At 42.1% G+C, this 10,521-nt stretch overlaps 1 protein-coding gene across 1 annotated transcript in view; it reads right to left on the bottom strand.

The window, feature by feature from the left end:
• cop1 (COP1 E3 ubiquitin ligase) overlaps positions 1 to 10,521 on the bottom strand; it is a 19,386-nt gene that overhangs the window by 3,114 nt on the left and 5,751 nt on the right. The window lies entirely within an intron of this gene.

The raw sequence follows: 10,521 nt of genomic DNA, 5'->3' as shown, positions 1-10,521 counted from the left end.
TGAATATTAGGCCCGCCACCTGTGAGGAATCTTCCTCCAAATTCATGCAGATAGGAATGGGTTTTTGAATGTTATTCCCGCCATCTGTGTCGGAAGAAACGTCTATGAATATTAGGCCCGCCACCTGTGAGGAATCTTCCTCCGAATTCATGCGGATATGAATGGGTTTTTGAATGTTATTCCCGCCGTCTGTGTCGGAAAAAAGGTATGAAATTGATGTGAATTGATTGGGTGAAAATGAAAGTTTGAATGTGCTTTTTATTATCACCGGTCATTTATGAGGAAATGCCTCTAAATTCTATCGGGAGATTTAAAATCACAACTGAATTGGGCAGTTAAAATTACAATTTTGGTGATAAATGTAAAACTGAAGTAAGGTTTTAGATTAGAGAATAACCAAAGCATGATATGTTCAGTACAATTATAATTGTAAAGAGAGAAGGTAAAAACCCTGTATTAGTTTGGACTTATTTTTTTTCAAATAAACTGATCCCACCTTTTGGACTGGGACAACTTAAAAGACATCTGCGCTCTCCTCTCCTGCTTCAAAGGTTAGATTGCACCCTGGTAGGGCCACACCTCATTTACTGATATCAAAATCCTTCGGGATTGCTTAAACAGATTTAAGAGAGTTGTCTGAATTGAAACAGCTGTTAATTGAACCTGGTTCTTTGGGGAGTTAATCGAGGTGAGATATTGCTGACGTTGGTGGATCTGAGCCAACCAGTAAACTTACATAGACTCAATAACTTCGGTTAGGTTAATTAGTAGGTCAGAGTAATTTCCCGGAATAAATTATCAGGACCTCACCAACTCATCATCCTTCTGGACCTGTCTGCTGCATTCGACACAGTGAATCATCAGATCCTCCTTCGCACTCTCCAAGAACTTGGAGTTTCAGGCTCTGCACTTTCTCTCCTCACCTCATACCTCAGACCGTACCCACAGGGTAACTTGGAGAGGGTCAGAGTCCGACCCTTGTCAATTAACTACAGGGGTCCCTCAGGGCTCTTTCCTCGGTCCCCTCCTCTTCTCTCTGTACACAAACTCGCTCGGATCAGTCATTAGCCCGCATGGTTTTTCATACCACTGCTATGCTGACGACACCCAATTAATTATGTCCTTTCCCCGCTCAGAGACCCAGGTCGTCGCACGCATCTCTGCTTGTCTAACAGACNTCTATTCTGCAAATTTGGGGTGGGACACAATAAATAAAGCTTCACCAGTTTGTTTGTTTTATTGCAAAGTCAAGACATAACAATCACGGCATCACGCCGCTCAAGTAGCTTTTGCGGACACCGCTCAAAACCTTTGGAGTCGGGAACTGCTTTCTGTAGAAGCTGCTGCATCCCGTCCTCAGAGTAAATTGCCAGAAGCGCCGACACTTCCTCATCATTCCACTGCTCCGGTGTTGTAGTACGTGTGGTCATAACTGCTTTAAAGTACAAAAAAACGACTCGCTCAGGTGTGGATGTGGTTTTGTAGCGAGGAAAACAATGGCTGCCTAACAAAAAAAATTCAGGGTCTAACAGGGCGTGGTTTGCAATTCGCCCAGCCAATAGAAATAGAATAGAAATTGGCACTCTTTTATCACCAGGTTCGTACCACCTCTCTAGCAGTGACCTGAAAATGGCCAAAAGAGTTCCCGGCACTGAGTAGTCCCGGCGGTGTGAACGTGACATTATTGGTACTAACGGAACTAAAGAACCAAAGTACCAGGGAAAGTCCTGCGGTGTGAATGCGGCTATTGCTCTTATCGAACAGTTTTTTAATAATGTGTGTTCAGATGAAGGCAGGAACCTGAACCAGCTGGATGACTTCATGGAGTGCCTGTCAAAGTTCACCCGCTACAACTCTGTGCGGCCGCTCGCCACCCTCTCGTACGCCAGCGACCTGTACAACGGCTCCAGTATTGTCTCCAGGTACAAAAAATACATAAAATGACCTTGAACACGAGTCCGACGCACTTTGTGGCCTTGATCTTTGAAGGCTCAATGTGTGATATTAGAGTTGTTATGCTGTTGTTTTTATCCATCCTGACAAGTATTCTATCCTGTGTTTCAGTATTGAGTTTGACCGTGACTGTGACTACTTTGCCATCGCCGGTGTGACCAAGAAGATCAAGGTGTTTGAGTACGGCACAGTGATCCAGGACGCCGTGGACATCCACTACCCTGTTAATGAAATGACCTGCAATTCCAAAATCAGGTAGAGGAAATAAATGTCCTACAATGTTTTAGATGTAAAAGAATGTCCCTATATTTTGATAAACTCATATCAGTTTAAGTATTTTGTATTTATAGATAATGTTCATTTATTCCGACAGAACAACTGAAACCATTATCTATGGTCTCTTCAAAGCTATTGGACTTCCTTTTGGACAAGAATGGTCATTTTGCATTGCAGAACACTATGAATACTGGTCTTCTGATTTGATCATTTGTTTGGTTAATCCGACACAAACAGGCTCTCAAATGTACTGATTTTCAATATGTCATATTTTTATTTTACGGTGGGCTTTAAGGGGATAAGATTAATGTTGTTTTACTTCATTGACAGACTGATGCAAGCCCACTTAAAATATCCAAATCCCTGTTGTTCTAAAAACCACGGCCCTAGTCTAAAGAAATATGAAATGGAGCACTTATTAAGAAGGTGACAAGTTATGAGCTTACATCTTAAAGTGAAAGTAATCCCGACCTTGTTTGGTTGTAGCTGTATCAGCTGGAGCAGCTATCACAAGAACCTTCTGGCCAGCAGTGACTATGAGGGGACTGTGATCCTGTGGGACGGGTTCACAGGCCAGAGGTCCAAAGTCTACCAGGTATGATCATTATATCATATAGATTTCCTTTGTTTGTGATCTGTTTCCAATCTGTCATGTCCCTTGTATACGGTTTCTTTTCTCTTGTTCTCCAGGAACATGAAAAAAGGTGTTGGAGTGTCGACTTTAATCTGATGGACCCAAAGCTGTTAGCCTCCGGTTCTGATGATGCTAAAGGTAACCGATAAATGCTTTTTTTCTGACAGTTTTCAAGACTTACATCTTCCAGGTCATGGTGAATTGTTTTTGTTTGTTCTTGTGTTTCAGTGAAGTTATGGTCGACCAATCTTGACAACTCTGTGGCCAGCATCGAGGCCAAGGCCAACGTCTGCTGTGTGAAGTTCAGTCCGACCTCCAGGTATCATCTGGCCTTCGGCTGCGCAGGTGAGATCAGGATCGATTTCTCTAGAACTGCATTTGAACAGCATTGAGCAGAATTGACCCTTGAAGGTTTAAAAAAAAAAAGCGTCTTCTTGTTTCTCTCCATCTTCTTCTTGTTCTTCTTTATGTGAAGGTTTTTGTTCGTGATCTTTTTCCTCCTTGTTCTTCTTCCTCATCTTTTTTTTGTATTCTTCTCCTTCTTCTTGATCTTGTTTTTCTTCGTATTGTTCCTTTTCTTGTGAATTATTGTAATAAATATCTGTCTAACATAGACATCACAAACATGTTTTCGTAAATATTCCCTTGCAGTTTATTTTATAAGCAGGTTACAGTATCTGGTCAGACTCCAATGAGTGCAGTTTATCTGTTTTGTTTCACACTTTAAAAGTCCATAGGGGGGAACAAGAAGATGAGAATTCCCCGTGCTTAAAATCCCAGGCAAAAACATTCTCATAGATCATTGTGATTTATTATTATTGTTGCACTCTGACAGGGTGCAAACACCTCACACAGTCAGCAGTCCGTCCTCGTGGACCACGATATTTATGTTGTGGTTTCACACACACAGGTGGTCCAGTCTAACAACTTGATCTGCTGTTTCTCCCAAGGGAGTAATAAGAATCTGAACAATTATTTTGTGCACCAAAACAACCTTTCAAGTACCTAGCATTGGATAAAATAGCAAACTGCGTTTTATCGAGCGGTGAATTGCCCTGGCTTATATTCTCCATTCCCTTTGTCTCCAAGGTCCAAGTCCCCCGAGCCCCTCCTTGACCTTGAAGGTGTTGGTTGAGCGCCTGCAGTAAAGCTAGAACACTGAAGTAAAAGCCAGTAGGCGTAGTGTTTCTTAAAACAGAGCTTGTATGAAACACAAAACTGTCAGTCTTTTACAACATCGTTTCACCTTGGCTGCCTGTCTTGGTTGTTATGGGATATGAATGACGCGTAGTCTCGCACCTCACCAAACAACCAGAGATCAAAGTAAAGTGCTGCATTCTAAATCCTATTTAAGAAGAGGACTTACTTTATTAATCCCCAAATAGAAGATTCAGTTTGTCCACTGTTTTTGTTATACAGCTACAATTGAAGTACTCAGTATTCTTCAAGCACCACAAGAACAGTACAATGTATAGCAGTTATGTGGCACATTTCAAAATCACTTGTATGAAATTACTGGATTATGATTAGCGATGAATTAATGTTTATCTCCAATCCAATCCACTTCCTATAGCACATATTAATAACAGAGGGTTTACCAAAGTGCTTCACAGCAAACATAACATAATAAAATATAATATTACAATAAATGATTGTAATATAATGCTATAATAGATAAAAGGCATACATAAGAAAAGATAAAAGGCACACATAAGAATTAATACAAGGTACACAAAGGCTATTGATTGATTGATACATTTAATTTCGAACAAGTAAAATTACAAAAACAAAACAAATGTTGCAGTGCATAGTCATGTAAAACAAATCAAAACAAAAAAATGACATTTACAACAACAGCAGCAGCATTAGCAACATAAACAGTGCCACATCTAATGTTCGAAAAGGATTGAGAAGAAGTATAACTTATTTAATCTCACCCCCTTGTCCCTAAATGATTTATTTATAATTTGTAATCTGCAATAATTATCATTTTTATGCATTATTATTGATATTATTAGTATTATTAATCGGCTTTATCTGTTGATTGACATATACATACACATACATACACTGATATACATATATGCACACATACATATACACACCTACGCTATGGACAGACAATAAAAGCCTAACATCGATAAAACACATAGCTCAAACTGACTCGGAAGAGAGGTGGGTCTTTAGGCGGGACTTAAAAGTTTGGAGGGTGGGCGACAATTTGACATGGGGGGTAGGTCGTTCCAGAGCCTGGCGGCTACCGTTGAGAAGGCTCGGTCTCCCCTGGTCTTTTTCTTGGTTTTAGGGACTACTAGCTGCAGCTGATCAGCCGAGGGGCCAGCCCATTAAGTGATTTAAAAACAAACAATAACATCTTAAAATGAACTCTAAAATGGACAGGAAGCCAGTGGAGGGAAGCCATAAGTGGTGTGATGTGCTCATGCTTGCGTGTTCCTGTAAGCAGCTGAGCCGCAGCGTTTTGTACCAGCTGCAGGCGTGCCAGCGAGGTCTTGTTTAGGCCGGCATAGAGTGCATTACAGTAATCTAGACGCGTAGAAACAAAGGAATGAATTACACGCTCAAAGTCTAAAAAGGATAAAACCGGTTTAATTTTGGAAAGGAGCCTCAGTTGATACAAACTGGACTAAACCACAGAGTTTCTGTTTATCTCATTTAAAAGCACTGTTGATTTTGACGCCCAGATTTGTGACCATGGGTTTTCCGCTGGTAATGGTGGATTTTGATTTGACTTCCTTTGTAAATTGCTGCCCGATGAATTAACCTATAATTAGGTCACTCAGTTTTTATCTTGTTTTGGCTAAAAATCTGTATTGTAACTTAAGCTGTCAAATCAATGTAGTTCAGTTAAAAGTATGATATTGACGTCCAAAACGAAGTACAGTAGAAAATGAAGGTTGTACAAAAAGAAAATACTTACTGAATGCACCCCTTTTTGTTTTTTCGCTCGCAGACCACTGTGTCCACTACTACGATCTACGCAACACTAAGCAGCCAATCATGGTGTTCAAAGGCCACAGGAAGGCGGTGTCTTACGCTAAGTTCGTCAACGGAGAGGAAATTGTTTCTGCGTAAGTCACTCTAGCCTATTTGTAGTAGTATTGTGCTAAAAGCCTATGTGTGTATGTACAAAACAGCTAGTATTTATTTATTTTTCATTCCAATGTATTTTTCTTCGGCAAAGATACTCTTGTGCCATGTAGTATTTATATATACTGTAGTCTATGTACCCACCAGTGTTGTTAAACTATACCTGTGTCCTTGACATAACTGAGACAAAGACGAGACTTCGACCACGTCATTAATCCCTGACTGTCGAGAAAAGTCAAGAGTCAAATTTACCTTGGAATATAAAAACGAGTTTCTCTATGTCCATTGACGAATAAGGAGACAAGATATTATTGTTTATAATGGACTGTTTTTGTTAATCAATATAATGAATACAGACACAGCAGACAGGAGTAACTTACATAATTAATTAAAGTTATTAAAACTGAACAAAGCCTAGTGCTAAACCGAGTCTATTTCTGCTGCTGCCGTGCATTATGAGTGCTAAAATGAATGATAACAGCGTGGTTTAGGAAAAACAAGGTGATACTTGGTTAGTTTCCTTGACTGAAATGATATAAAATGGTTTACTTCAACTAATATAAGATTAGAGAAGCCAAGACTAAACAAATACTTCATAAAAGATTAGCTGACAAAATGAACCCTTCTACCAACCACATTACATGCATTGTTGACAAAAATCTAAATCAGAACCACAATACTTCATTCATCCTCAGGAAAATGTGGGTTTGGGACTGTTGCTCCATTTAAGAATAAAATACAAAGCTAAAATCCAATCAATAAAAGTGATAATGTGCAAAAAGAAGTGAAGCAAAAATGTGCACATTGTACTACAATATATAAGACCAAGAAATGTGTGAAAACCTCTGTAACTAAACATATACCGTGGTTCTTACCTTTGACAAAAATACATATGCTTACACTGATTTATGGCTCGTTTTGTTGTTGTCTTTGTGTCTGAACATTGATAATATTATCCCTTCCAAAGCAGTTTTATCAGGTCATGTTACAAAGTGCCCTGCCTTTGCATTGAGTCATCGTGTATCTACACCCTTTAATCAACAGTTCAACAGACAGTCAGCTGAAGCTGTGGAACGTCAACAAACCTCACTGCCTGCGCTCCTTCAAGGGTCACATCAACGAGAAGAACTTCGTAGGCCTGGCCTCCAACGGAGACTATGTTGCCTGTGGTAAGACAAATAAAAAGCCTATACTGACCATGTTGTTAGGCAAAGCAAGGCACATGTATTTATATTAAGGATGTGCATCTCCATCATTGAGTGCGATGCGCATCTCGATAGGTTGCCAACGATACGATACATTAACGATACATTTGAAGCACCAGGCGATACGATGCGATTCACCCCTGTTGCGATTACATTGCATTTAGCTGACGCTTTTATCCAAAGCGACTTACAATAAGTGCATTCGACCAAGAAGATACAAACTTGAAGAAAACAGAATCATATAAGTACATCAGGTTTCATAGAGCCAAAACATTTCAAGTGCTTTAGATAAGCCAGTCCTTTATTAGTATATAAGTGCTTTGTTAGTAATTCTATCACTCGAAGTGGAGTCTAAAGAGATGAGTTTTCAGTCTGCGCCGGAAGATGAGTAAGCATTCTGCTGTCCTGATTTCAATGGGGAGCTCATTCCACCATTTTGGAGCCAGGATAGCAAACCCACGTGTTTTTGCTGATGGGAACTTGGGTCCCCCTCGCAGTGCCGGTGCAGCGAGCTGTTTGGCTGATGCAGAGCGGAGTGCACGTGCTGGGGTGTACGGTTTAACCATGTCCTGGATGTAGGAAGGGCCAGATCCATTCGCAGCATGGTACGCAAGTACCAGTGTCTTGAAGTGGATTCTAGCAGTTACTGGAAGCCAGTGAAGGGAGCGGAGGAGCGGCGAGGTGTGGGAGAATTTTGGAAGGTTGAAGACCAGACGAGCCGCTGCATTCTGGATGAGCTGCAGAGGTCGGATGGCACATGCAGGTAGACCAGCCAGGAGGGAGTTGCAGTAGTCTAGGTGTGAGATGACAAGAGCCTGGACCAGAAGCTGCGTCGCTTTCTGGGTCAGCTGGGGACGTATCCTCCTGATGTTGTAAAGAGTGTATCTGCAGCAGCGGGTTGTAGCAGCTATGTTTGCAGTGAAGGACAGTTTGTTATCTAGGGTCACACCCAGATTCCTTGCAGTCTGAGTCGGGGAAACAATAGAGGGGACGATGTTGATTGTTAGGTCAAGAGTGGGACAATCTTTTCCCGGAAGGAAAAGCAGTTCAGTCTTGTCAAGGTTGAGCTTGAGGTGGTGAGCAGACATCCACTGAGAGATGTCTGTTAGATAAGCAGAGATGCGTGCGACGACCTGGGTCTGGCGAGTGCGAAGGAAGATCTGATGATTCACCGTGTCGAATGCAGCAGACAGGTCCAGAAGGATGATGACAGAGGAGAGGGATGCTGCTTTAGCCGTGTGCAGTTCCTCAGAGACAGCAAGGAGAGCAGTTTCTGTTGAGTGACCTGCCTTGAAACCAGATGAAGACNCTTCGGACAAGCCCTTTGGACCCTGACAGTGTCTTTATCACCCGGCCCATATGATCTCGTCCTCACCGTGGATAACACAGCACCAAGAAATTCCTGGCAAATGGGCCGGGTGATAAAGACACTGTCAGGGTCCAAAGGGCTTGTCCGAAGTGTCTTGGTGAAAACCAAGAGTAGCACCTTACAGCGACCTATTGCAAAGCTCTGTCTGCCTCTGGAAGCAGTTGATTGAACACAAGGTGTCATGTGCTAGTAACCTCTGACACCCGGTATCACACATACACACACATGCCCCCCCCCCCTTTTTCCTCTTGAACTCGTGCAAACACACCTAACACAAACATTGGACTATGAACTATAGCCGCATTCACACCGCAGGACTTTCCCTGGTACTTTGGTTCTTTAGTTCCGTTAGTACCAATAATGTCACGTTCACACCGCCGGGACTACTCAGTGCCGGGAACTCTTTTGGCCATTTTCAGTCCCTGCTAGAGAGGTGGTACGAACCTGGTGATAAAAGAGTGCCAATTTCTATTCTATTTCTATTGGCTGGGCAAATTGCAAACCACGCCCCGTTAGACTCTGAATTTTTTTTGTTAGGCAGCCATTTTTTTCCTCGCTACAAAACCACATCCACACCTGAGCGAGTAGTTTTTTTGTACTTTAAAGCAGTTATGACCACACGTACTACAACACCGGAGCGGTGGAATGATGAGGAAGTGTCGGCGCTTCTGGCAATTTACTCTGAGGACGGGATGCAGCAGCTTCTACAGAAAGCAGTTCCCAACTCCAAATGTTTTGAGCGATGTTCGCAAAAGCTACTTTAGCGGCGTGATGCCGTTATTGTTATGTCTTGACTGTGCAATAAAACAAACAAACTGGCGAAGCTTTATTTATTGTGTCCCACCCCAAATTTGCAGAATAGAAGAATGTGAGAGCAGACAGGTGTCGGTGGTTGAATTTATCTACAATGTTGCAACCTTGTGCAGCAATGGCAGGGGCAGAAACACAAGTCTTACACACATAAACACAAGTAATTTATCATGTCATTTGTTTTAGATAAATAAGGGAAAAACACCAAACAACGGTTAATGTCCTTTTCCAAAATCAGCCTGAGGGGGTAATATATAATAAATACATAAAGATAAAGTCCATTGTTATAATGGGTATTTTATTTGTAAATTACCCTTATATCCCAGCCTCATGGTGCAAGTTTCTCCGGCACTTAAAAGATGGAGAGAGGGCTTGTATTTTCATCCTAGGTTAGGTACCTCAGACTGATTTGGAGAGACGATTGGGGTGAAGAATCAGGGAAATCACATTGGTAGGATTTTTAATGAATTAAGTTGGTCAATTCCTCGTAAATAAGTATTTCGTCACCTATAAACAAACAGATTCTGGCTCTCACAGACCTGTAACTTCTCTTTACAGAGGCCTCCTCTGGCCTCCATCCGTTAACTGGTATTAAGTGCACCTGTTTGAACTCGTTATCAGTATAAAAAGACCACCTGTCCACAACCTCAAACAGTCACACTCCAAACTCCACTGATGGCCAAGGACAAAAGGAGGCTGTCAAAGGGACGACCAGAAGCAACAATTGTAGGACCTTGCCACCAGGCTGGGAAGAGTCTGAATCGTCATAGGTAAGCAGCTTGGGTGTGAAGAAATCAACTGTCGGAGCAATTTACTTGGAAAATGGAAGCCATACAAAGGACCACTGATAAATTCTCCCTCGATCTGGCTCTCTAGCAAACTTCAGACGGGGCCTGGACATATACTGGCTTAAGCAGGGGGACACACTGGCACTGCAGGATTTGGTCCCTGGGGCGTAGGTGTGTTACTGATGGTAGCCTTGTTACTTTGGGTCCCAGCTCTCTGCAGGTCATGACTAGGTTCCCCCGGTGTTCTGGGATTTTGTGCTCACCCGTGCTTGTGATCCATTTCTCGACCCCACGGCCGGTGAGATCTTGCGTGGAGCCCCAGATCGAGGGGCAGATTGATCAGCTGCGTCTTAGCTATGTCTTCCATTTTCTAATAAA

Source organism: Notothenia coriiceps, unplaced genomic scaffold (genome assembly GCF_000735185.1).
Source record: "Notothenia coriiceps isolate Sejong01 unplaced genomic scaffold, NC01 NC01_scaffold00005785, whole genome shotgun sequence".
In the NCBI taxonomy this organism is placed as follows: Eukaryota; Metazoa; Chordata; class Actinopteri; order Perciformes; family Nototheniidae; genus Notothenia; species Notothenia coriiceps.
This window is presented reverse-complemented; position numbering and strand designations above follow the sequence as displayed.